The 26,675-nt window shown below is 36.1% G+C and overlaps 1 long non-coding RNA gene across 1 annotated transcript in view; it reads right to left on the minus strand.

The window, feature by feature from the left end:
* Positions 1 to 19,590: 19,590 nt before the first annotated feature.
* Positions 19,591 to 26,675, minus strand: part of LOC107661742 (uncharacterized) — a 15,234-nt gene continuing 8,149 nt past the window's right edge. Inside the window, exon 2 of the long non-coding RNA XR_001631138.1 lies at positions 19,591 to 20,851. This is a non-coding gene — a long non-coding RNA (uncharacterized LOC107661742). The remainder of the gene's footprint in view (positions 20,852 to 26,675) is intronic.

Genomic DNA, 26,675 nt, shown 5'->3' on the forward strand with positions numbered 1-26,675 from the left:
GAATACGCGTTGTTATTCATAAAACATAACGTTAATATTATGACTTATTGACTATCTGCACAAAATGCCCCGAATGCATATGAACGTGTCTGCGCGGCTCTGAATGTATCCTTTTGTGGACGCGTTCTTCACGCAACAATGTGCAAAAACAGCAACTAAACTCTAAAAATTCTCAGCGTTTTATTATAATAGTGTTTTCATTATAATGTTATGTGTATGACAGTCCCAGTCATAGTTATTAATATTCTGCTTTGTTGTTTGTCCTGCTCGCGCTGCGCGCTAAAGAGATAACCAGTAGTTTTATGTGAAATCAGACATGAGCACCCCCATATAGGCAAAATGGCATGATCATAACACCCCGCGAATATTCGACTGTGAGATTGGTAGTCGAATCAGGCTCCTCCTGTCGAAGCATCGAATCTTCACTATTCAGGGTCACAAATTCAGTTATAATTAACATTTTCTTAGGGATAAAAATCGACCTTAATTTATGCTCTAAACTAGTGGTTCTCAAACCTGTCCTGGAGTACCCCCAGCCCTGCACATTTTGTATGTCTCCCTCATCTATTACACCTGATTCAACTCATCAGCTCATTAGTTTGGACTGCAAAACCTGAAGTGGGTGTGTCAGATGTAGGGAGACATACAAAATGTGCAGTGCTGGGAGTACTTCATGTAAAGGTTTGAGAACCACTGCTCTAAACTATAGGGAGCCCTTTTACATTACTATTGTCAGACTTCCGGTTTTGTTGTTTTCCTCCCCATGTGTTCCTTGTTTTCCCTCTTGTGTTTCCATGCCCTAATTTGGTTTTCCTGTTCCTGCTCCCTGATTGTTTCCAATTTGATTCCAGGTGTGTCTCGTCTTCCCCTGATTGTGTTGTATTCTTTAGGAGTGTTTTGTTCTAAGTTCTTTGTCTGGTATTATTCGTCCATGTGCTACGTGTGTGTCTGCCTGCCCTGTGTCTCCCCGAATCAGAAGATTAAAGACTGTGTTTTTGAGTTTACTCCTGTGTCTCCTCATTCCTCCACAGTAGCCGATCCGTGACAGAATACCAGACCGTGACAGTAAGCGGCGCCCCTTCTCCCCATGTTTGTTTTTCGTTTTTGAAAAGTGTTTTGTTTTCCTGTTCGTTTCTCCCCGCTAAAATGGAGGAACAAGCTTTGTTCATCGCCGTGGCTGAGGCGAGTCACGACCCGCTCACCTACGCGAGGGCATTCATGCCGCTTGCCCTCGCCAGCTCCCTGGATGGGGAGACCCTGGTGACGCTGTTCCGGCTCGGGCTCACATACCATATCCCCACAGAACTCCCAGACACCACCAACCTCGACTTGAAGGAGGCGGTCATCTGGTGTCTGGAGAGCCTCCGATCCCGATCCGGAGCCTCTCCGCTGGCCTCTCCAAAGTCAAGCCCGCCGGCCGTTCCTCAGTCAAGCCCGCTGGCCGCTGCTCTCTCCAGCCTGCCAGCCGTTCTGATGTCAGGCCCGCTGGCGGTTCCTCAGTCAAGCCCGCCGGCCGCGGCATTTGAGTCTTGTTAAAGTTTTAAATCCCTGCCGCCATGATGCTCCTCTGTCGGTCACGGATTATGTAAAGTGAAACTTAAATCTGTAGGGGTGATTGGATTTATTCACGCACGTTAAAATATTTATTTGAAGCTTCTTTCTTTTCAGATTCTTATTCTCCGAAGTCAAGCCTGCCGGCCGCGGCATTCTCAAGTCCGTTGGCCGCTCCTCAGTCAAGCCCGCCGGCAGTTCCTCACTCAAGCCTGCCGACCACGCCTTTCACCCCAAACCTAAAGGGGAATCTAAGGAGGAGAAGGTGGTCGTCTCCAGCCCCGGAGCTCGCTCCAGTGTCGGCTCCAGCCCCAGAGCTTGATCCAGTGTGGGCTCCAGGCCCCGAATTCAGCCCAAAGAACTACGCCATGGAGCCCCAAGCTCCCTGCTCCGCCATGGCACCCTGGACTGCCTGATCCGCCCTGAAGGTATTCCCCGCGTCCCAGTCCTGCACCAGCCTCCAGGGCGCCCCCCCCACCCCCCTGGTGGAATTGTTACAGCGCGGGACGCACCTTCGGAGAGGGGGGAGTAATGTCAGACTTGTGTTCCTGTTTTGTTGTTTTCCTCCCCATGTGTTCCTTGTTTTCCCTCTTCCGTTTCCTTGCCCATAATTGGTTTCTGTTCTGCTCCCTGATTGTTTCCAATTTGATTCCAGGTGTGTCTCGTCTTCCCCTGATTGTGTTGGATTCTTTAGGAGTGTTTTGTTCTAAGTTCTTTCTGGTATTATTCGTCCATGTGCTACGTGTGTGTCTGCCTGCCCTGTGTCTCCCCGAATCAGAAGATTAAAGACTGTGTTTTTGAGTTTACTCCTGTGTCTCCTCGTCTCCTCATTTCTCCACAGTAGGCAATCTGTGACAACTATAAGGTTACAATTAACAACAGAGCCCAAACTTAAACTTAATTACTATTTATTTTTAAATATATTAATCAACACTCGACTTAAAATGTATCCAAACGTGTAAATTGCACATAATGCAGTTTTAAATTAACTTTAATTATAAAATTTATATTTGTTGAAATATATTCATTTACACAGTGGCTGTCATAACGTGCTTCATAACAGATTTATTTAAACATACATTAAATGATTATGACATCACTAACAGGTTTAACCCTCTGATGCATCGTGGTCACTACAGTGGACAGCTATTTGGAAGCCATTCTGAACCATTTAAGATGTAGCATCATGTCCCAACCACCAACTGGCGAACCCCCAAAGTGTTGTCTACGATTCCATTTAATTGTTGTCTTTTTATCTTTTTTTTGTGTTGCTTTGAGATATTGCATAATGTTCAAAATGGTGGCAAGAAAAGGGGATACACCATGTACCTCGGCAATAAGTGTTAAATAATTTTATTCTCAGAAAACCAGACGGGTACAAAAAATATTTTTCAGTTAAATAGGATGTCAGAAATAGTTTCATCCAGATTTTAACAGTATTTTTCTTGTAAATTTTTTTCTGTGACAGAAAATGTACCTGTCCATTACAGTAGACGTCATGCACCAAAGGGTATAATTCTGCCTATGGGCCACAGAAATATGAAATAGTCTTCAGATTTTATCAGTTATTTCAATGCTTACAGTCTATATTTATTTATTAGGTCATATAAAACCGTAGGCATGTATACATGTATACTGTATGAGTGCACATATATGTGTGCATGATTGTGTTCGAGTGTGTGGTGGGAGGGTGTGTGTGCTTGTGTGTGTTTGCATTGGTGCTCACATGTGTATGAATATCCCCCCACACCCCTGGCCCATAGACACACACTCTTACGTTTTGTTTGTTACACTTCACATTTCTGTGCCATCATGACATAGCTTGTTGTTATTGAATGTTCTTATGTGTATTCATACAATTTTCATGTAGTAAATATTTTAAAGACATGTTTTTTAAGACCACCCATTAAGTTCTATTGATTTACTTTTTATACATTTGATTCATGGTGTCCACTACAGTGGACAGATATGTAACTCCCTCAAAATAAAATATATTGACAAAAAAAATTTTTGCCATGATTTTTCACTTGTTTAAAAGTAAAAACAAACATGTAAAAAAAAATATTACTTTGTGATTTAATAATTCATGCATCAGAGGGTTAAGGTGCAATAGGTGATTGTCTTCAGAAACATTTTTTGTTATGCTGGTTGAAAGTCTCTTCACAACTCGATAGCAGTCACTAAGTTAAGTGGTCTAAATGTATTTATATGTATTATATATTCTGTGGAAGGCGTAGGACCAAGAAATGTTCGTTCAATTAAAATGCTCATTCCGAATGCTTGTTCTGAACGTTCTGAATGCTCGTTCAAAATGAAAAATTCCGAATTTCCTACCTGCCTGTCAACATATGTATTTGCATACCTCTGCGCACCCTGTTCGCGCAGACAGGATACGTCATCAGCGCGTTAACATATGCTATGCAGACAGAGCAAGAATGGCAGGCAAACATCAACAACCTGACCGTCCTTCCTGGTATTGTAGTACTTTTACTAACTGTGCTATAAAGTTTTCTCACCGGTGAATGACACATGATGTTGTCTCTGGTCGTCTGGTCTGTGTGCGTATATGCGTTCAGGAGGCGTGGCTTTGGACAGTGATTTGCAGGGAGGGTGGGTTGTACGCTTTCAGTGCTATCAGGCTAAAGTTAGAATTTTCCAAGATGTCCTACTGCACCTTTAAGTAAAATATAATGAGTATATAGTCTAATATTTCGCAAAATAATCTTCTGACTTTATTTCTCTAGCGAACTTACGTGCTGTAGACACTGAGGACTTGCCTGAGGTAAATGAAATGCTACGTGACATTTTGTTTTGACGTCTTTTTGCGGTTGAAAAACAGATTGAGCGATTACATGAGGCACGAGATGTTCATTCATGTTTATTTTTTGTCAAAACTAGTAGTAAAGAGGTAGAGATGATCACGCTCACTCGCGCTCCGTGCTGCCGCTTGAACTGAGGCTTTTATACAGCGCTCTGTCAGGCCACAGAGCGTCAAAACGCCATTTATTGTTTGAATTTCCTGAAAAAAATTGACATATTTTGTAAGATGAGACTTTGTTTCTTACCAAAAGTAACAATATATAAAACTACAAAAGTTTCGATGAATCATCCTGAACTACAGATTATTGTCCAATCAGATGCTCTTTAGAATGAGAATGCTCCGCCCCCTAATTTCACCTGCCAGCAACTGCCAATAACAAATAGCCCTTTGATGTCTTTTCCCAACTTCTTGTTTAAATAGGAAAAAGTACACTTGTTTGTTGAGTATTTTAAACAAATCTGGAAAAAATAAAAAAACAAATCTGACAATGGGACAAAACTGAATTTTATTGTTATTGACTGCTGATCTGGCCACATATAGCTTGTCGTTTGAGTCTGATTTGTGCTCCAGTGTGAACGTAGCCATAGTGTCAATTTTCAGGTAAATGAATCTTGTTTGTTCTATTGGAAAGAAAATACTGATTAATGTAGGCTTTTTTATTTTGCTCCTGGTTTGTCCTCTCTTTCACCTCAGCAGGGTCATTGTGGCATGTTAGCTGAACTGGAGGTGGCATGTATTTTTCTCTCTTGCTGTACTTGGTGCTGTCTTTCACTAAATGTTTATATTTATATGTATTATATTTGTATATCTATGCCTGGAATGGCTGCTTATGAGATCATTTCTTTTGCCTTGGGGGAGGAAGTGTTTTTTGTAGCAAATAAAAGCACTTCCTTCTCCCTTACAGGCCCAGATTTTATGTTTATCCATGTCGTGAGAAAGCTACCGCATTGTAATGCCTTTTCCATAATTAGGCTGATGGCAGGAAACTCAAACTAAATAAATTGGTGTATTAATGGTGGAATGCGGTAAGGAAAAACACACAAGACATACAGCTAAAAAAAGGAGGTAATTTGCTATGGAAAGCTGTCGTACATTTCCGAAGACTGACTTTTAGCTTAAAAGGACAACGTCCGTGTTGTGTTTGTTTGTTATCTTCATCTGTGTTGCTCTGTTACAGTCCTCCAGTGTTTCTGAGCTGAGCTGAAGTTGTAATTGTTTCCGTACCGCAACACTGTGCTCTTTGACTGGATTGTTTCCTGTGTGTAATCAGGCAGATCTATTGAACACTGATCACTAAGGTTTTGTCAAGATTTAAAGTACACTTGAGTGTTCTTCCTTGTCTGATTGGTGTAAATCGCAAATTCGCATTGATCAGTGTTGCACATTTATTTCTTATCTTGTCATCACAGTGATTGATTGACACATTCTCATTTGCTGAAACAACCGTGTAATTTTAGATTGTTTCTACATGTCTTTTATTGTGCTTCATGTTGTTTCAGTACTTAAAGCTGCAGTCTGTAAGTTTTGCCTCTTTGTCGCCATCTCTGTTTGAAAGCCTGCAATTGCAGCTGTGTGCGGAGTTATATTCCATACGTGGGGTTGTGCTCCAGCGCGGATGAATCTAATGTTTTGAGGAGCATGTGTGGCAGTCAGTCACGGCACCGGTGTGGATATTTACTGTATTTCACAATCACAGATTCTAGCCTACGTCTGGGAATATATGACCCAAATAAGAATTTTCACCGTATACTGTCATCTGAACAAGTAACAAGTCTGCCACGTTTGTTCTGACCAACTGAGGGAAAAAGGATTACAATAAATCGTGCTACCCACTTTATTTGGCCTTCCGGAAATAGATGCATTTAGGAATCTTTAAGATTACTTACAAGAGAACAGCAATGCATTTTATGGACAACCGTTTCGTGAACCTAGGAGAGGAGGTAATTCTGACTTTGCTATGACAATCTGGCGCTTCTGAATTGCAGGATCCGCAAATGCGATATAGCCTACTAGCCAGGACAACTTCTTTATGTTTACAGAAGTGACGTAATGACGCAGTGCCATGCTCGAATTTCCCGCGAAAACCTACCCGTACCACTCAAATTAGAAAACATTCTTATAAGCTAACTGTTGTGAATTGGACTAAAGTAAGGCGATAGTTTTGAACATTGGCTGGTCATGTACTTGCTCAAATATTGATTTCGGATCATTTTTAACCAAAAAAAGTTACGGACTGCAGCTTTAAATATTTTTACTGCCACTAGTGTTCATTTCTGCTTGGAACTGCATTGATTTTACTCCGAGTGATCATTTCAAACCAGGCCTAATGTAACATCTCCTATAACCCCAATGCTGCATAACGATATTGATAAAATCGTAAATTTAAAGGAGAATTGGAGATTAGTGTTTAGATATCAGATATGTAACCATATTAAAACCATATTTGAATGCTAAAAATCCATTATTGTATGTTTTTCTGTTTACATGCATGCAACACGATGAGTAATTATCTGTCCCAGGTATCAGTGGAAGAAAAATAAATACATTTTTTGTGATACCATAAATGTAGCCTTTGATTAAATATTAGTCTATCACATGTTGCCTCAAATTATTTGAGCCAAGTTTCATGGTAAATGAAAACGCTGTGTATAATACATATTAATCAGATTGTGTAATAATAATTTTTTTATTATTATTATTAGTCATTTGTATACCTTATCCTTTTTACATTTGTGTGTATGTGTGAGAGAGAGAGTGTGTGTGTGTGTGTTTTATAAACTACCATTCATATTTTGGGGTCAGTAAGATCAATTTTTCAGAAGTGCCAGTTATAACATACTATTATAGCTGCAAAACATTTCTATGAAATAAATGCTGTTCTTTTGAACTTTATTCATCAAAGAATCCTAAAAAAACGACCATATTCACATGCAGACTGATTACATGTCCTGCTAAGTTTTTAATATTTTCAATAAAAATTATTGATATCTATTTTTATTTAAAAAAAAATTGTGTACATTTAAAACACTATACATACTTTGTATTATATTATCTTTCACCTCACTTTGCAAAAAAACACACTGCTGTGAGTGAGGGTGTTTCTAAAACAGCGGCTTTGGGAGTGAATTTGACATTGTTCTCTGACTGCCATTATCAATCTCTCTATTTTTTTATTTTTTTATTTTTTTTATTTTTTTTATTTTTTTTTTAAGTTGTGAAAATATTGTGGAGGTTTTTAGTTCACAGCTATAGTCGTTTAAGCAACTATGACTTCTGTGTATGAGAAACCTAGGAATCTGGAAAGAGTCCATGTATTACAGTTTCCACAAACAGCTAACTTTGATTTATTTAAATAACTGTTAGATAATTTTATTTATTTTATTTTTTTCTCTTTTTCTTCCTGCCACTTTTGCTTCCTTAATAGGTGCATGAGCTGAATCAACTTCTGTGAAAATGGGACGAAGGTACAGACATTTAAATTGATAAAACCACTAGAAAAACATGATTTGGCACTTTAAATGCATGTAATGAATACCATAGAGTGTAGTGTCCTCTGTTCTAGTACCGTAGTATCCAGCGTATTTGTGGTCTGTGGCCGTCAGTAGGTGTGTGGTTTGGGTATGGTGGTGTCTCTGTGTCCTCTTCCTCTGCAGGGACAGACGGCAGCGACGCACACGTTAACACTGCACTCAAATGCTTTCTGACAGCTTTGGCATATGCCACCCGCTAATTACAGTGCCAGTCCTCCCACACTGCTGTTTACTCACCCTTCACTGCTTTATCTGGATTAGCCTGACGAGCCACTACACACTACACACACACACACACACACACACACACACACACACACACATCGATTCCTCTCATCTCTGAATCTGAAATCTCTTATTCTTACACTTTAAGGACTCCCTCCCACAAACAAGCACATATTCACATTTCATATGTGAGCAACCATTCATATTTGTATACTACTGTTCAGATGATGCTTGTGTCCCAAAATGTTCTCTTCCTCCTTATGCAATAAAGTCATACTTATGGAGAACCTAGCTGATGGGCAAGTTAAAGGAATTCTTGGTTCAATACATGTTAAGGGTCACATATTTTACACCTTTCTGGAGTTTTATTTTAAGTCTTGATGTCCTTAAGAATATATATTTGCAGTATAAGTACCAAAAACCATCTCAATATATTTTTACAACTCCTCTCTCAGGAGCTCTGCAAAGAACTGGTCGATTTTGGCCTGTCTAATTAAAGGGGTCATATGATGCTTTTTTAAAGATCATTATTTTGTGTATTTGGTGTAACAGAATATGTTGACATGCTTTAATGTTCAAAAAACACATTATTTTTCAAATACTGTACATTATTGTAGGTCCTCTATGCCCCGCCTCTCTCAAACGCTTCGTTTTCTACAAAGTCCCTCCTTCCGACAAGCGCAGTCTGCTCTGATTGGCCAGCTGACCCAGTGCATTGTGATTGGCCGAACACCGCAAGCACTCGTCGGAAATGTAACGCCCCTTACCATAATCGCGAGCTTCATCTTTCAAAATAAATGTAAAGAGACAGAGAGACAGACAAAGAGACAGAGCCCGAAAGGGGAACAGAGTCGCGTGACAGACACAGTGATGAAGCTGGTATGTGTTTGTGATGTGACTCCAGCTTGTAACACTCCAAAGAGAAAGGAAAACTTGTAATCGCATCATATGACTCCTTTAATATTCATGAGCCTCTCTTCTGATTGGCTTGTTGTTTTCTGAGTGACGCACGGCCAGGCCAACCACAGGTAACTAGGGTCATGTATGCTGTAGCCTGCTGTGGGTTGGTGATACTCACAAATAAGGTCAATAGAAACACCGGTAATGATGGTCACTGCTGAGGGAAATGTTGTCCGGCCTTACATGTTTGAGCCGAACTCAGACCCCGAATCGGCAACGACAGGAGACAACCAACCACCTCCTCAAACGCGCTTACAACAGGATGTTTCAGAATGGTAATTAATTTTTTATTTTATTTTTTCAAACGCCGAATGCAGTAAATACAATCTGACCAGCCGAGCGTTTGCGATCACGTGAACTTGAAGACACTTGTACAAATGCGGATTGGTGACATGAATGGAAATGATTCCAGATTGGCGATGTAGTCTGTGTTCTGTACTGTATTTTTGGTTTCTGTGTTCTGTACTGTATTTTCCTGCGCTCAAACCTGCCAATCTAAAGGATCAAACGCCACTACAGCCGGTGGCAATAGAAAACGGTTGACGCGGTTTATGCGGTTGTCACGGCGACCGTCACAGCCCTACTGTGCAATGATGTAGTTTCCTGACATCCAGAAGAAATGTGAAGCATGTAGTTTTTATTTGTTTATGAAGTTAATTTTTTATTTATTTATTTATTTAAATATTATAATATATTATTAATAAGAGATTATATATATATATATATATATATATATATATATATATATATATATATATATATATATATATATATATATATATATATATATATATATATATATATATATATATATATATATATATATATATATATATATATATATATATATATATATATATATATATATATATATATATATATATATATATATATATATATATATATATATATATATATATATATATATATATATATATATATATATATATATATATATATATATATATATATATATATATATATATATATATATATATATATATATATATATATATATATATATATATATATATATATATATATATATATATATATATATATATATATATATATATATATATATATATATATATATATATATATATATATATATATATATATATATATATATATATATATATATATATATATATATATATATATATATATATATATATATATATATATATATATATATATATATATATATATATATATATATATATATATATATATATATATATATATATATATATATATATATATATATATATATATATATATATATATATATATATATATATATATATATATATATATATATATATATATATATATATATATATATATATATATATATATATATATATATATATATATATATATATATATATATATATATATATATATATATATATATATATATATATATATATATATATATATATATATATATATATATATATATATATATATATATATATATATATATATATATATATATATATATATATATATATATATATATATATATATATATATATATATATATATATATATATATATATATATATATATATATATATATATATATATATATATATATATATATATATATATATATATATATATATATATATATATATATATATATATATATATATATATATATATATATATATATATATATATATATATATATATATATATATATATATATATATATATATATATATATATATATATATATATATATATATATATATATATATATATATATATATATATATATATATATATATATATATATATATATATATATATATATATATATATATATATAATTTTTTTTTTTGTTTTTTCTTTCAAAAAGTTATGTAATTTTGTTTTCGATATCCTTGTGTGTATTGATGTGTTTATCAGCTTTAAATGGACATGAAAGACTTTATATTGGCTTTACACAAACAGTATATTGATTGTAACTTTATAGCAAGATTAATTACCAAACACACTACCAAAAGTTTAGGTTCAAGGTTTAGGTTAGCAATGTTTTAAATTAATTTAATACTTTTATTCAGCAAAGATTCATTAAATTGACCAGAAGTAACACTAAAGACATTTATAATGATACAAAGGATTTATATTTCAAGTAAATAATATTTTGATCTTTTGAACTGTCTGTTCATCAAAGAAAAAGGGAAAACAAATAGTTTTTTTAAAACGTTATATTAAAATATAAATAAGAAAAAAATCAACATTGATAATAAAAATGTTATTTGAGCAGCAATTTTAGCTAATTAAACCGATTTCTGAAGGATCATGACACTGAAAACTGGAGTAATGAGTCTTTGATCACAGGAATAAATTGCATTTTAAAAATTTAATTAAAATTGAGAAAAGTAATATTAATTTGTAATAAGATTTCACACCTCACACTTTTGAATGGTAAGTGTATAATGTTAAACTTTTGTGGCTGCATATTCAAAACTGTATATTTTTAACCCATTGGAAAGAATAGAAGTATTGTCATAGTTTGCAAGTCTTTATTATCAATATTTCAGTCAGACCTTCAGGCATCGTGTATTTTACTTACAGATGCGCACTGTAAGGATATTACTTTTCCTTATTCTTGTTTTTACAAATAAATCAAAATAATTTGTGATAATTGACAACTTGTATTGAACCTGCCTCATTCCTTTAATATCCAACATAGAGGAGATTTACTTGTGTCAGCATGATTTTAGATGACACATACAGCTTTCATCTACATGTAAAGAGAGATGAGGAGCCAGAAAGGTTTATTTTACAACTCATCCACGCAACCGAAAAGATGCCCGTTGTCAGTTTCTGCTTTGATGGCATATGAAGCACGGGGCAGATGTACCCATAAACACTCCCTAACTGAGGAAACGACGTGTCTGCATGTGTATGTGTGTATATGTTTTTGAGAGGTGCATCAATAATAGATGAGGCCTGTATGGACCTGTCTGCCAGACACGTAGCATTAGCAGATGGTCCTGAGAACTGAGCCTCGGTCGCCACGGCGACGCCAGCAGATGCCACTCACTCGCACCCACACACAGGCTGCAGTCTGTGTACCACGGTAAAACTGATTTACCATGATCACATTTCTCAATATAATCAGGAATCTTTTAGTAATCACTTCCTTGAAGAGTTTTGCACTTTTTCAACGTAGGGGTACACTGAAACTTTTTATTTGGACAGTATTAATGGTGACAATTTAAAAATAACGACACAATTTTATATGAAATTTCAACCATTATAAATTCTGGAAAAGAATGCATCACATTCAATGATGCAACTCAAGTCATACTGGTTTAACATCTATTACAGTACATTCCAAGTGACATTTGTTAAAATACACTATATATTGTCTTTTATCTGTTAACATTAATTTATCACAACACAACTTTATCACAGTGCTGCAGCCATTTTTAAATCAGTTATATTGTGTTTGACAGTGAGTGTGCTGAGGCAATAATCAAACATGCTTTATTAAAATCACTCATTCGTTTGAACCGATTCACTGATTCATTTCAATCATCACTTAGTTCCTGGAGCGCCCTGCGCTGCATCTTGTCTTTTGTAGCAAAATATTTAGTTAAACACTACATGCATTAGTTTTCTTTTAACTTGCATAAAATGTGCTGTTGTAAGGTGTTAAATTTGATCATTTGTGTAATTTAAAAGATATTGCCCCATTAATATTGTAGTTAGTAAATTGTAGTGGAGCTTACTAATTTTTTTGTAGCTTGACTGATGTTGAACTACTTACAAAGTAGCTTTCCTTAGCACTGGACACCAACAAATGTTGCCTGTTTGTGTATGTGTATTTCCCCCCCCTCTCTTCATTTAACCGCTAGATGTGTTTGTAGAAGTGTGAACTCACTCTCTCGGTGTATCTGTTTTTTTTTTGTAACAAAGAACAACATGTTTTCCACCAGTTCTGCTCCACTTACAAGGAAAACTAAAACAATCCATCAGATGTCAGGATCACTGGACCAACTGTGGGAGAACTAAATGGATCCTGGGTCTGGGAATCTTCCCTCATGATTCAGTGTGTCTTCCTGAGTCTGCACTTGTGCTCATATATTTGGAGATGGAACTCACAGAAGTTATCCAACTTGCATCCCATCTTCAGAATAGGAAAGAATAATCATATCTCAGTTCAGTTGTTACAAACATTAAATGGAGAGCAGATTGAAGCTTTTCCCCTTCAGAAACAGACCCTCATACAGTTGTCGCATGCCTCTTCTAGAATTTTAGACTAAATCTGCTTTCAGATTTCCCAAGATGCCAACGTCTCCAATTAAAAGTCAGAGATTTGAATAGAAAGTAAAACATTTCTCATCAGATTCTTCTGGCCAAATGATCTGAGGTTTACATTCCAGATTATAGCTGTACACTGTAATAAATAATTTTTCAAAGTTGTATATTAAAACAAAGATTAATGGAGTACAAAATTTTTTTTTAAAAATTCTCCCAAAATGTCATGTTTAATTCTGTTAATTCCATTTCTTTGTAGCTGTTTGAAATTTACTAGCAATTTCTGAGTGAAAATCCTACACCGTTTTTCAGTGTATATTCTTATTGTATGTAATTAACTGAAAACCTGTCTTCTGAGGGTATTATCGTACAGTATATATTTTAAGAATTATTTTCTTTTTATCTAATATCATAACAATCAGTTTACAATAGAAAATACAAATGCTATCATAATTTAATTCCAGCGTATTTTTCCTTGCAATTCATAAAAGAGGTTCTTTATTTAAGAACCTCTCCTACTAGAACACCTTATAAAAAACCTTAAACTCATGTACAAACCAAACAACCGCTCGCAGCTCTAAATAATGAAACGCACATCCAGTGAGAAACGGCAGCAGTGGACAGAACTTGGAGAGCTGCTGACCAGCATTATCGCCCGCAGACATCTGAGTCTGCCCCGCTTTAAAACATTCCTATTTACGGCGCGGCGGCACAGAAATAAATAAATGTGTTAATATGTTGGGAAGGCTGGTTGGAGGGACCGCTGGTGCTGTTTGGTTTTTCTGTGATGATGCCATTTATCACGCGCTGACAGCCCGTTTGTGAAGTGCTGCGCTACGCGGTCCACTTCAACTCACCGTCCCGCCATCTCAGCTCTTTGGGAGAATGCATAAATGAGGCGTCACGATGCAGAACGACTAGCGTACCTTGCCCGTGGGACTTCCAGGGTGAAAAACACTGGAGATTCTCCACAGTCAGATGTACACACAAGTCGATGACACAGATTTTGTGTTTATTTAATGTTTTTCCTGAAGAACATGCTGTCTGGCCGCTTTCTGTGTTGTCTTGGTGAAATGTGTAAAGGACCTAGGACATGCCCTAGGGGTACACCATATCATCAGGTGTGAGAAAGGGAAAATAGAGGTTCAAATGCATCATGAGGATGTTCCAGGAGTTTTTCCATGTAGAAGTGAACTATGGAAAGAGGGCACATTCCTGTGACCTTCAATTTTTTTTAACGTTAATGTGTGTGTGCAGGTTCAAGCAAATAGTACAGGTGGTGATTTATGATTTTCAGTGCAGCGAGATGCGACTTGACATTTTCCTGCTGTGGCGTAGCCCAGTTCTGGCTCCATGCTTCATTACGTGAGCCTCCCCACGCGATTCCCGACCCAGTAAAAATAAGCCTGCTCACCTCAGCTATGAGTGAATGAGCATGTGTGGATCTGTCTTGGGGGTAGGCAGCTTCACTGTGCTCTGCTATTCTCACCTTCCCCAAAATTTCCATATGGCCATGATGCCACTGCTCCAGTCAACCCTTTAATACACACACACGGCTGACAGCAACTTTCAAAGTCTTACCTGGTAAGATAAAGGAAACTGATAAATAAGTAAACAATCACATCTGTGAGCACAAATGGTTGACATTTGGCGCGATGCAGATCATTTCTTATTTATGGGTGTTTTCATGTCCCTCGACCCACTTGCACAGGTCATATGACTAATGCCTAAAATTAGGTGATGCATATCTGTGCTCTATACACTTTTGTTTTTATCACTACTACTACAACAGCTACCAATAAAATCACATCCTTCAATTCCAGTAAATGTTGCTTTTTTTTCTTTTCAAAATATTCAATCAAAATCTTACAACCTTATCTGGTAACGTATGCCGGCCTTCTCCAATCTAGTTATTATATGGAAAAAAAAAAAAAATCTGCCATTACTTCTGTTATATCATGGAAAATGTACAGTCCCTTCCAGAATTGAAACAAAAACAGACTCATCCTGTACATATTTTTAATCCATTCAGATTTTCTGTAGACTGCTTGAATCGACTCACATGGTGATACTCCAAAATGTTGGCTCTTCAATTGATGTCTGAAGTCAAATCAGACAGACCCAACCACCCCACATATAATAAATGACAATAAATAACCAATTCATTTGGAATGTTATAAATGAATAGCACAGTTTTAAATAGTGGGATGAAAGCTGCTCAAAAAGTTATCTGTGAAAACAATGCATTCTCATTCCCTTAAGCCTGTCACAAACCACTACTGCTTTTAACATTATTTTCATAGTTTTAGTTATAATTTTATGACTAATTTTAACAATATAGTGTGCAGAGTTGGTCATAAGGGTAATGTACAGGTTTTTTTTTTTTAAGGGAAAGAACGTGTAGCGTAAAATCATGTGAACATGTTCCCATCAGTGCATTTAAAATAAATAAATAATTCAAAGGCATCTTACTGACTACTTAAATTAGTACATTAGCACCCTACTAGCAAATTATGGTTTGTGGCTGTGATGTAGTCAGAGTCTATATTTAAAAAGTGTCCCAGCTAAACTTCATTCAATAGGAATTGTGTAAGCACAGGAAATAAAATTGCACTTGTCAAGTGATTTCATGGGCTTTTTAATCTGCCACGAACCTTATGATCTCCGAAAAGTACAGTAGAGACATAAGTAGGCAGTCTTTAGCATACAGTATTACCTTTGCAAAACTACAGTCTCTGCAGAAATTCATTATTCTTAATTAGCATTTCTGTAAACAGCATCAACCCCCATCATTTGCCATAGAGGAAAATCTCTGCGGTGCATTTCCACTAACAGTCGCGAACGCAGCAATTTGTTGCAGTTGTTTCTACTTATTACTTCAGTTGTTCAGCGAGAGAGGAGGGGAAAATAGAGTAGAACATTCCTAGACACTGCTTTGTCTTCAAACATCCAGACACCTATTATTCACTATTATCTTTTAACAATGAAATTGACTGCTGTTTGAATTGTCTTTAATGCAGCCTGGAGGTAATATCCCATGATTCCCCACTAGACAGCCACTTTAGTGAGCTCTTTAACTCCCTTTCAACTGCCTTTACTCATCTATTCATTCGTTTTACAATAACATACTCCAACTTTAACAGCCAACAACAACCTGCGTTTGGGTTTTATTTAGCCTTGTAGTGCTGGTAAGGAGTGTGTGTGTGTGGGTGTGTGTGTGTGTGTGTGTGTGTGTGTGTGTGTGCGCATAGGTTTTGCTTGTAACATTGTGTATGTACACTCAAGATGTGGGATGCCAAGTGTTGGCTTTCTTGTAAAAAGAAATCACTATTTTGGAACAAAAAGAAAAGCAACAAACAGGAAGACCATTAAAACATAAAATTTCACAGAATTTGCTTGGCTGTTTTCAAATACAGAGATACAGACTGTTAAAAGCATTGTTTTTTTTATCATATATAATATGTTATAATAATAATATAATATAAAATGTAGTTTAATATGTTGATATTTTTAGTTTTACTGTAATTATATAATAAAGTTTGTATATTGATATATTGTATATTGAAGAAATCTACAAATTTAACAGATATTAAAGCCATTTCAACAAACAGGACATGGATGTTACAGTTGTTTAATACCTGATCACATATAATAAGCTAAAAAAATTAAACAACATATTTTAAATTGTGTAATTATTATAAATAGCTTTTGTCATTACCTTAAATTTACTGAGACTAATATTTCTAATAATTTAGAAATTCATCACTATTAAAGTGAGCTGCCAAAACTAAAGGATTTTTGATGATGAAAAACTGATAATTATGATGAAAAGCACCTATGACATACACTTTGACCTATTCATTTTAACATAAAATATTGATGTTAAAATACTCAAATGCAGTTCATATAGTGTATGCTTAATTGAAATGTATCTCAGCACTTCTCTCTAAGAGGGAGACATCCTGCAAAGTTGCAATGTTTTCATGACAGTCAATCGTTCATGGTCACGGTGGCATAATCTGTCCAAACAGCTCCGTTCCGAAGAGGTCGAGAGTTATCGATTCCGGCCACGGTCATATTTCATCTCCATGAACGTTTTTAATCGACGTGGATCTGCTCTTATGGATTATAGGCTATAGAGAGAAGAGACGCACACCTGGCTCTGATGTCAAGCTTGTATGACTCTCCATATTCGTCCGCTCCTTTAATCCCTACCTTCTTGTTAGCCTTAATCAGATTCAATGTTTTTAATGGAACGTATGCAGATGAGATTCTGTTTTTATCTTATTTCCACTGATCAAATAGGCCACCGCAGCGATTGTGTTTCAAACACTCACCTCGATCCCACCCCTAAAAACATCACTAATCATAAATGAAGTACTTTGACTACTTTACATAAAGCCAGTTAGGGAGGAGAGGGGCTAATCAAGAGTAGATCAAACGACTCGTCTTTAATTGAAGTGCAAAAACGGACCCTCTTTCTTTTGTTTGTAGGGCCAATTCAGGCAGCGGCTCTCAGGGCTCTGTCAGGCCTGCTACTCTTCCCACAACTCCCAGAAGTCTACACAGCTACGGACAACAGGTGAAGTGCAGCGGTCGCGGTGGGAAATGTAGTCTGCTGCTCGACGGCTTGACGGTACGTGACTAATTAGGTCAGTTCCTTTGGCAGCTGCAGGTGAGGTGCTCGCTCGCGTTTGCTTCGTGTTGAACACCTCCGGAATGGTGGAGCTTCAGAGCCGTGGGTTTTTATGGATTGCTGGGATGATGGGAGTTTCAGGCTGTGATGCGAGGCCCATGTGTATTTTTATGAAAACGCTCCACTTCAAAGAAGTACTACAACAACCATGACATGAAGATATTAAGAAAGCCATAAAGAACCAGAGTTCATACCATTCAAACTACTTGTCAACTGATACAGGGTTCAGGATTTCTTGAATATTTAAGTACATGAGATACATTGCACTAATTTGCATTAGTGCAAATTACTACTAACAGTTGCTTAAATGTGTGTATTATTTTTTTTTAAATCAATAAATGCTTTTTTGGAAAGTAATTAATACTTTCATTCAGCAACAATGAATTAAATGGATCAAAAGTGACATTAAACACTTTTACAGTGGCCCAAAGATTTTGAACATTCTATTCGTCAAAGAATCCTGAAAAAAAAATCGTTTCCACAAAAATATTAAGCAGCACGTTTTTCAACATTGATAATAATAATAATAATAATAAGTGTTTCTTGAGCAGCAAATCAGCGTATTAGAATTATTTCTGAAGATCAAGACTGGCATAATTATGCTGTAAATTCAGCTTTTAATCACAGGAAAAAATTGATTTTAAAATATATTCAAATTGAAAACCCTTATTTTAAATTGTAATAATATTTCACATATCTTACTGATTTAACTGTATTTTGATCAAATAAACAGAAAAAAGTTACAAAAATGTAAACAGTAATGTGCGTTTATAGCAACAGCAATAATAATAATAATAATAAACTTTGTGCTATAATTGACACACAAGTGGTTATTATACATTAATTTCAAAATGGCCAAATACCAGTTCACTTGGGGAAAACGTCTCTGAAAATAACTGAAGCAAAACAAGCAAATGTTTCCATCTTAATTTTATTACTCAAAGGGAAAAAAAAACAAAACCTACCAAGATGTCCATAGGGGTGTTTTATTCGTTGTGGCATGTGCAAGGCTGTGATAAGTGTCTGTTGCCATTTTAAAACAAGATTCAACATCATTGATAGCTGCCGATTTGTGATTGCATTACCTATGGAGTCGCTAGAAATGTTTAAAAATAGATTTGAAGAGGCAGCGTTTTATTTTCAATCGATACGTGTCATTTTTCATCGTTGTATTTACAAGCATGCTCGCTCTGGGTGTGCATAAGGGTACTTCTCGTCTCTTTTTCGTCACTAAAAATGTATCCACGTAATAACACATTTTGGAACACAAGTGGTTATTATACATTAATTTCAAAATGGCCAAATACCAGTTCACTTGGGGAAAACGTCTCTGAAAATAACTGAAGCAAAACAAGCAAATGTTTCCATCTTAATTTTATTACTCAAAGGGAAAAAAAAACAAAACCTACCAAGATGTCCATAGGGGTGTTTTATTCGTTGTGGCATGTGCAAGGCTGTGATAAGTGTCTGTTGCCATTTTAAAACAAGATTCAACATCATTGATAGCTGCCGATTTGTGATTGCATTACCTATGGAGTCGCTAGAAATGTTTAAAAATAGATTTGAAGAGGCAGCGTTTTATTTTCAATCGATACGTGTCATTTTTCATCGTTGTATTTACAAGCATGCTCGCTCTGGGTGTGCATAAGGGTACTTCTCGTCTCTTTTTCGTCACTAAAAATGTATCCACGTAATAACAACGTCAGGATAGCAAACGCTAAAGCATTTTTACAAGTCTTTATAAACAGGTAAAAACAGAAGGGGGAGTACTGTAATACTGTGTTTATAGCAACATCAAATGAACACTTCTTTTTTTTTTTACTTTTTAAGTTAAGCAGCAATAGAGAAAACATTGTCACGGGGCAAACTAAGACAGCAAAGACGTACAAAGAACGTTTGTTTCAAGATCACTTGAGCATCTGTTTGAAATGCTGATTAAAATACAATGGAAAACAACAAACCAGATAATAAAATAAACACCAGAATAATAAACATAGGGCAGGGAAACGACAACATGAGGAAAATATTTCTACACTTTCTAAAAAAAAATACAACAAATTAGAAAAAAGGAAATGTTGATATAGAATCCCTTTCTTAAAAGGCAAAACAACAAATGTAGACAATGTTTATTAAAGAAGCACGTGTCTTATTTGGAGTCTGTCCACATAATATTTGTCTCTTTTGTCCCTTCATGTAGAGGTGCTGTAGACAAAGTTCTCTACAGACTCGTCAAGACTGTTGTGCTGTTCAGAATCACTGGTGCACAGAATCATGGGGGATCAGCAGATAACACACAATAATAATAATAACAACAAACTGAAGATAGGTTTAGATTAGGGTGATGCTGTGTGCTTCACATAACGAAGGGTAATTCATCAGGTAATGAGATTTTAATCCAGGAAAACAAACATTTCTTTTAATCTCAAAAAAGTGTGGGATGTAGAAGTAGTCAAAACAAGAGAGAAAGACATTTTTTTACAAGTCGGTGCATGTGATGTTGAAAGGTCTCCAACGAGCAGTGCTCCAGACACACACACGTGTCTCATGAGGACCGCAAACACACTGCACCTCCACACACATACACATACATACACACACACTCAAGTCCTGTACACGGGTTCAGATGCCCGGTCTTCAGCACCCGCACCACTTTTCCTCCGGGAAATAGCCCCACAAACCCCTCTCCATCTGTGGACTGAGCTGAGCTGAGCTGTCCGTCGTGGGACTAAAGATGCCAGAGGCTTCAGTACATGATGGGAGGTTTGGAGTAGGGTCTGTTTTCTGTAATGAAGAAGATAAAATGCATGAGAGCCAGTGAATTTTATATAGAACTTTAATCGTGTAATCCATAAAAAATGAACTGTAATCTGAGCATTTTAAAAACGTAATATAATCAAGTACTGCATTTTTAAAATCTGATTGTGTAATCCAGATTACATGTAAATGTATATGTTCATTTGTATTAATTTAAACATATACAATAATTTATGTATATAAAATATTCATCAGATTTTAGAGCTTCAACTATCAATTATATAATATGACAACGAGGCATAATATGATTTTGAACACAACAGTGTTCAAATGAATATTCCACCACCCCCAAGAGAATCACAAGACTTCGTAATTCAAGAATCATAATTAAAAAAGGAACAAAACCAAAAAGACATTAATGTCTTCCAACATCAAAACTTAGCAAGTTTAGAGAATGAATCATGTTTGCGGTGGCCGTAAAGCACTAGATCAGAGAGAAACAGCTGGTGGTTGAGGGGCAGGAGTGCTGCAGATGCATGTTAATCAGAGAGCTCGCAGCGCACCGTCACACAGGAAGCAGTTCATTAGGACTCGAGTGCTTTTACATGTTCAACATGCTCGTTTCTGCAAGCACCAACAGATGAGCTAATATGTATGCAGGATGTAAATAAAACAGCACTCAAGGTACATGCTACGGAGAGAGCGTAAGTGAGGGAGAGCTGGACATTAAACTGAGTGTGTTTATTTCCCTGCGCATAATCTATAGCTAGGGATATGCCGGTATCAAATTTTCATGTTGCGATTAGTTGCTAATGCTTTTATCACGGTATACGGTATTATCACGATACTGAAATTTAGTTTAAAAAAAAAAGTGCTGTCATAATACAGTATAACAGGTTTAATAACTTTTTTCTTATAACAAAAATAACTGAACATTTAAATGCAATAAAGCAATACAGAAAAATGTATAAAGTTAAAAGTTTTACACAGATTAAAGTGCAAAAGAACTATAAAGACCAATAGGTATCACTTTACAATAAGACCTCATTAGTTAACCTTAGTTAATGCATTAACATTCACAATGAGCAATAGCTACATTTGCTACAGAAGTTATTAATCTTTGTTAAAAAATACAAGTCTTAGTTCATGTTAGCTCATTAAATAACACAGTTGCAACCACGATAACAATATCGTGCATATTCATTACCGTGATATATCGCATTACCAAATACCGGCACAAGTCTATATAGGTCACCCCAAATCTGTTTGCTTTGAAAGCGGACATGGAAAAATTACATTCTAGACGCCCAGGGGTAATGTAAAAAAGTCATGTTGACTGGTGATGCTTTTCACTAATTGGCCATTCTTGACTGTATTTTGATATAATTTCTTGAATTGGTATACATTTAATGGTGTAAAATTACATTTGAATTATTTTATTGTATTAATATGTAAAAAAAATGATGAAATATGTTATGTGGGGTTTGGTGTTTGGGTTTCGTGTTCATGTTTTCCATGTCTTTTATTTTGGAGTTTAGTCATGGTCCCTGTTTGTGTCATGCTCCCCTTACCCTCTTGTATTCATGCCATTGGTTCCTCTGTTCATTGTGTCATGTTCTGATTGGTTGTCTTAGTCATGTGTCTTGTTTCCCATTGGTTTGTTCTTGTCATGTGACCCTCATTGTCTGATATAAGTAGCCATCATGTTCCCATAGTCTTCGTCGTGTATTGATGTTGTACCTCGCTGTCGGTGAGTCTAGTCTGTTCTAGTCAAGTCTGTTCATGTCAAGTCAAGTCTTGGATTATTGTTTGGATCACCTGTAAATAAACTGCACTTGGGTTCTCACTTACGCTCGCCTTCAGTGGATTGATTCGTTACAAAATTATAATAATTAATTGCTACATTTAATTGCCCAAAATCTCACATTTGGTTAGTGCATGATCTTACCCTAATTAGAAAAATTCAAAATTTTGCCAAAATGGTTGCAACCTAAAACGGCTAATATTTTAACTTCCAGAGCTTTTCAGCAAATGATCCATGAAAAAAAAAAACTGCTTAACCTTCAGAAATGTTTGACTCAAGAATTTCAGGCCTCTCTTTGTGGAAAGTGCCTCATTTTCTGATAAACTGTCTGTGAACTGAAATGCTTTCTCATTCAACCCTTTTTTGTTTGTAAACATACACAGAACATGATTAAATGTGCCATATTAAACATTACATGTGACATTCATACTATACATGAACCATTTGAAATGTATAAATGCCACACTGAGGCCTACTGGTGCTGAAAGGAGGAAGGGATGTTAGAAGAGATAAATAGAGGGCGGGTATTTCACTTGCTCTGAAATATGAGTTATGAGTAATATCCTGAAGTGCAATTAATTGAGTCCTATGGCTGACAGCAGACTATATCTGCCATGATGAAGCTGCACCCAGGAGACACCGGAGCAAATAGTTCATACACTTAATACAGAGACCTGACAGAGCAGGACACTATCTGTTTTGTTAAGCAGGAGGTGGGCCAAAATACCAGTATTCAATGCATCAAGATTCATTTCTTTTTTGTGAATATCAGTGTTTTGACCATGTCACATACTCTAGCTAAACAAATTTTAAAAAATTCTTTTGGATTTTATAACCTCATATTAATTGTAAATATCTTTTAAAAAATCTTGTCACACACAGGGCAAGTTTAAAATTAAATTAGCAACATTTTGCTCATTCTTTTATATTTTATAGCCTTATATTAATAGTAAAAATATTTTGACATAACATAAATCTGGTCACACACAGGGCAATTTTAAAATTAAATTTGCAACAATTATTTCATGTATTTTTTTCATTATTCATTCAATTAACGATAAAATACAAAATTGAATTCTCTCCAATGTACTGTAAAATTCAACAAAGTAAAATCACAGAATTTCATGTAAATGAATGAATAAATAAATGCACATTAATGTATATTAAATATTGTATACAAGGAGACTATCAATAAAATAATATTTGCTATTGGCAATTTTCATTTTCGTATTCACATTTTATTCATCAGTTTGATCAATTCGTAGCCCTAACAGAAAGCATCCAAGTTATATTCAAAGGCAACCATTTATACATCACACTCTCCGTCTTACATTGGTATTTCAGTAAATAACTGTTGCCAGCGATGAGGTCAACCCTATGAATCTTCGGCTCTTTTGCCCCACATGTAGGATACTGTAAATAGATGGATGGGGATGTGAGGGTGGTCCTCCTCTGGGACCTTCTCCACAACACACGGCTCCCCTCCATATAACCCCGGACTCATTTATTCCCGAAACGCAAACACCACTTCCTCATCCTTGATTATTCATCCTCGTTATATCACAGCATGATACCAATTAATAGGTTGAAAACTTATAGATTTGAATGGTGTGCTGAAGTATACGGAATTCCATACGGTATCTGTACATTTTCAGCATTGATTGTTGGAACGTGTGCGGAATTCTCCGGAATGAGTGTGACTTAGGGCTGGACAATAATTCAATATCAATATGTATCGCGATATAATTTTTTTCAATAACGGTGATATGATTTTTAAACACATTTCCGATATTTCAAAAAACATTTTCGTAAACTGAAAAAAAATAATAAAATAAATAAATAAAAATAAATTGATGTGTGTCGGTTTAGGGAAATGCCGGGAAATACCCGTAAATGGCGCATCAAGCACGTGAGGTTATCTGACGGAGAGACGCAAAGCAGTTTAAAGCAGAGTCCTGCACGGGTCCTGTTAGGTAAACCTGCATCCGCAGTACACAACAGAACACCCGACCCGTTATCCGACAGCAGCCAGCACCAATTTAATTCTGTACCCGACCCGTTTGATAAAGACTGCGACCTGAACCGCACCCGCATGAAATAGGCTACTGCATCAGTAAGGCAAAATTATTTATTTTCTCATGTGACAATTCTGTACCCGACCCGTTTGACAAAGACTGCGACCTGAACCGCACCCGCATGAAATATGCTACTGCATCAGTAAGGCAAAATTATTTATTTTCTCATGTGACACAAGCAATCAAACCAAAATAGGCATTTTAAGTTGGTGCTTTGAAGAGAAATAGACAAGCAGCGCAACAGAAGAATGATAAGAACGCGCATCCTTCCTGTATACAATACAAACTTTTGCCCACATCTTGTGAACAATCTGCCAGGCAAAAAGCTTTTGTAACATTATACACTATTCCATTCAGTATAATTCTTATACATTTTTTGGGAAAGAAATTATAGAAATTAAAATTTTATTTAGCAAGGATGCTCAAAATTGATCAAAAGTGATGATAAAGGCATTTATAATGTTACAAAAGATTTTTATTTCAGATAAATAGTGTTCATATCGATATCGGAATTATATCGTATCGACCGAAATTAAGAAATATATCGTGATATAAATTTTGGCCATATCGTCCAGCCCTAGTGTGACTGCAATGTTTTGAGTTCAGTTTGCTCTTAATCTCGGATCTTAATTACATTTTCACCTCGCCTCTCTCTCTCTCCCACCACTCCACGCTTCTCTTAATCGGCTTGTAAAATGATGTCACCTTCTTTTGTGATCAGCAGTTTTCTGTTAGCGCCACTTGTCTTGATTAATCAGAAAAGGCACGGGTCATCGTAATGGCCCAACACAGGGGTGGAACCTGAGAAAGCGCAAAAAGCTTTTAGCCCGACGAGTGGGATCTCGGCAAGGACAATCAAACCTAATGAAATCAGCTGTCACTGCTAAGCTTGCAAAACTGTGAAGTCCGACTTGGGAGAGAAGCACGGGCTAATTAGATTTTTGCCGGCTGTAATGGATAAATGTGGTGAGGCATGGGAGCTCGGGGAGGGGTGGAGCGGACAACAGACTTCATACACAAACTCCCCAGGTGGGGCGGCTGCCAGACTTTGTAAGCTGATTGCACAGACACCTTTCCTCTTTCAGCTTGATGGAACTTCTAGATAAAGAAGTGTAGAGATAAAGTGATGATCTGTGCGTCCGAGAGAGTGCGGGTTATGTTTTCCCTTCATGGACAAAACCAGGCATTCCTTTAGTTTGTTACAATTTAGATGTTGTTTACACCGAAAAAGGACAAATATTGTATTGTTGAATATTTCTCTTCATATTACAGTGTTAATAATTTTGTGGCCTCCGTGAACAAAAGTGAACCTTAAAACTTTGTGAATCAAATAGTTTAAAGCTCATTTAGTAGGAGTCATTACTTCCTATAAGCCAATTATATTGAGTACTGAATATACGGCATCCATAATCGCAGTCTCAATTAACTGTACAGCAGTGTTAATTTAGTTGACGAATAATTTTCGTCAACGACATTTTTTTCACCGACGACAACGAGACGATAACGAACTTAAACTCTTTTTGAATGACAAAAACGATGACGTTAATCTATTGACATTTTCGTCAACGAATAAAAACGAGACGAAAATGTTAGGGAGGGACGATTTGGGAAGAGATTCATTCAGAACGAATCTGCTGCGTGGTTCGCAGGTTAGAAGCGTACATATGAACCGGCGGGACATAAGCTAACATACGCTTGCTGCACGTCTCATAAAACGTTCAAAAATGTCAATATGTGGGAGTAAGAGAAGAGCAGACATATGGATAAATCTGACGACGCAAGAGAGCACTCAATTCGGTCCAGTTTTCTGAGCGCAGACACTGAAGCATACACACACAGAAAGCGTCTCAGCACGTGAGTACTCTTTCGCGTCGCATGAACAAAGAATTACACACAGAATGATGTTGAATTGTCCGTTTTGACGAGTATTCACGTAAACACAGTTGATTACGTCTTAAGTGAACGTAAACAG

This window comes from Sinocyclocheilus anshuiensis, unplaced genomic scaffold (genome assembly GCF_001515605.1).
Source record: "Sinocyclocheilus anshuiensis isolate Anshui unplaced genomic scaffold, SAMN03320099.WGS_v1.1 scaffold207, whole genome shotgun sequence".
NCBI lineage: Eukaryota > Metazoa > Chordata > Actinopteri > Cypriniformes > Cyprinidae > Sinocyclocheilus > Sinocyclocheilus anshuiensis.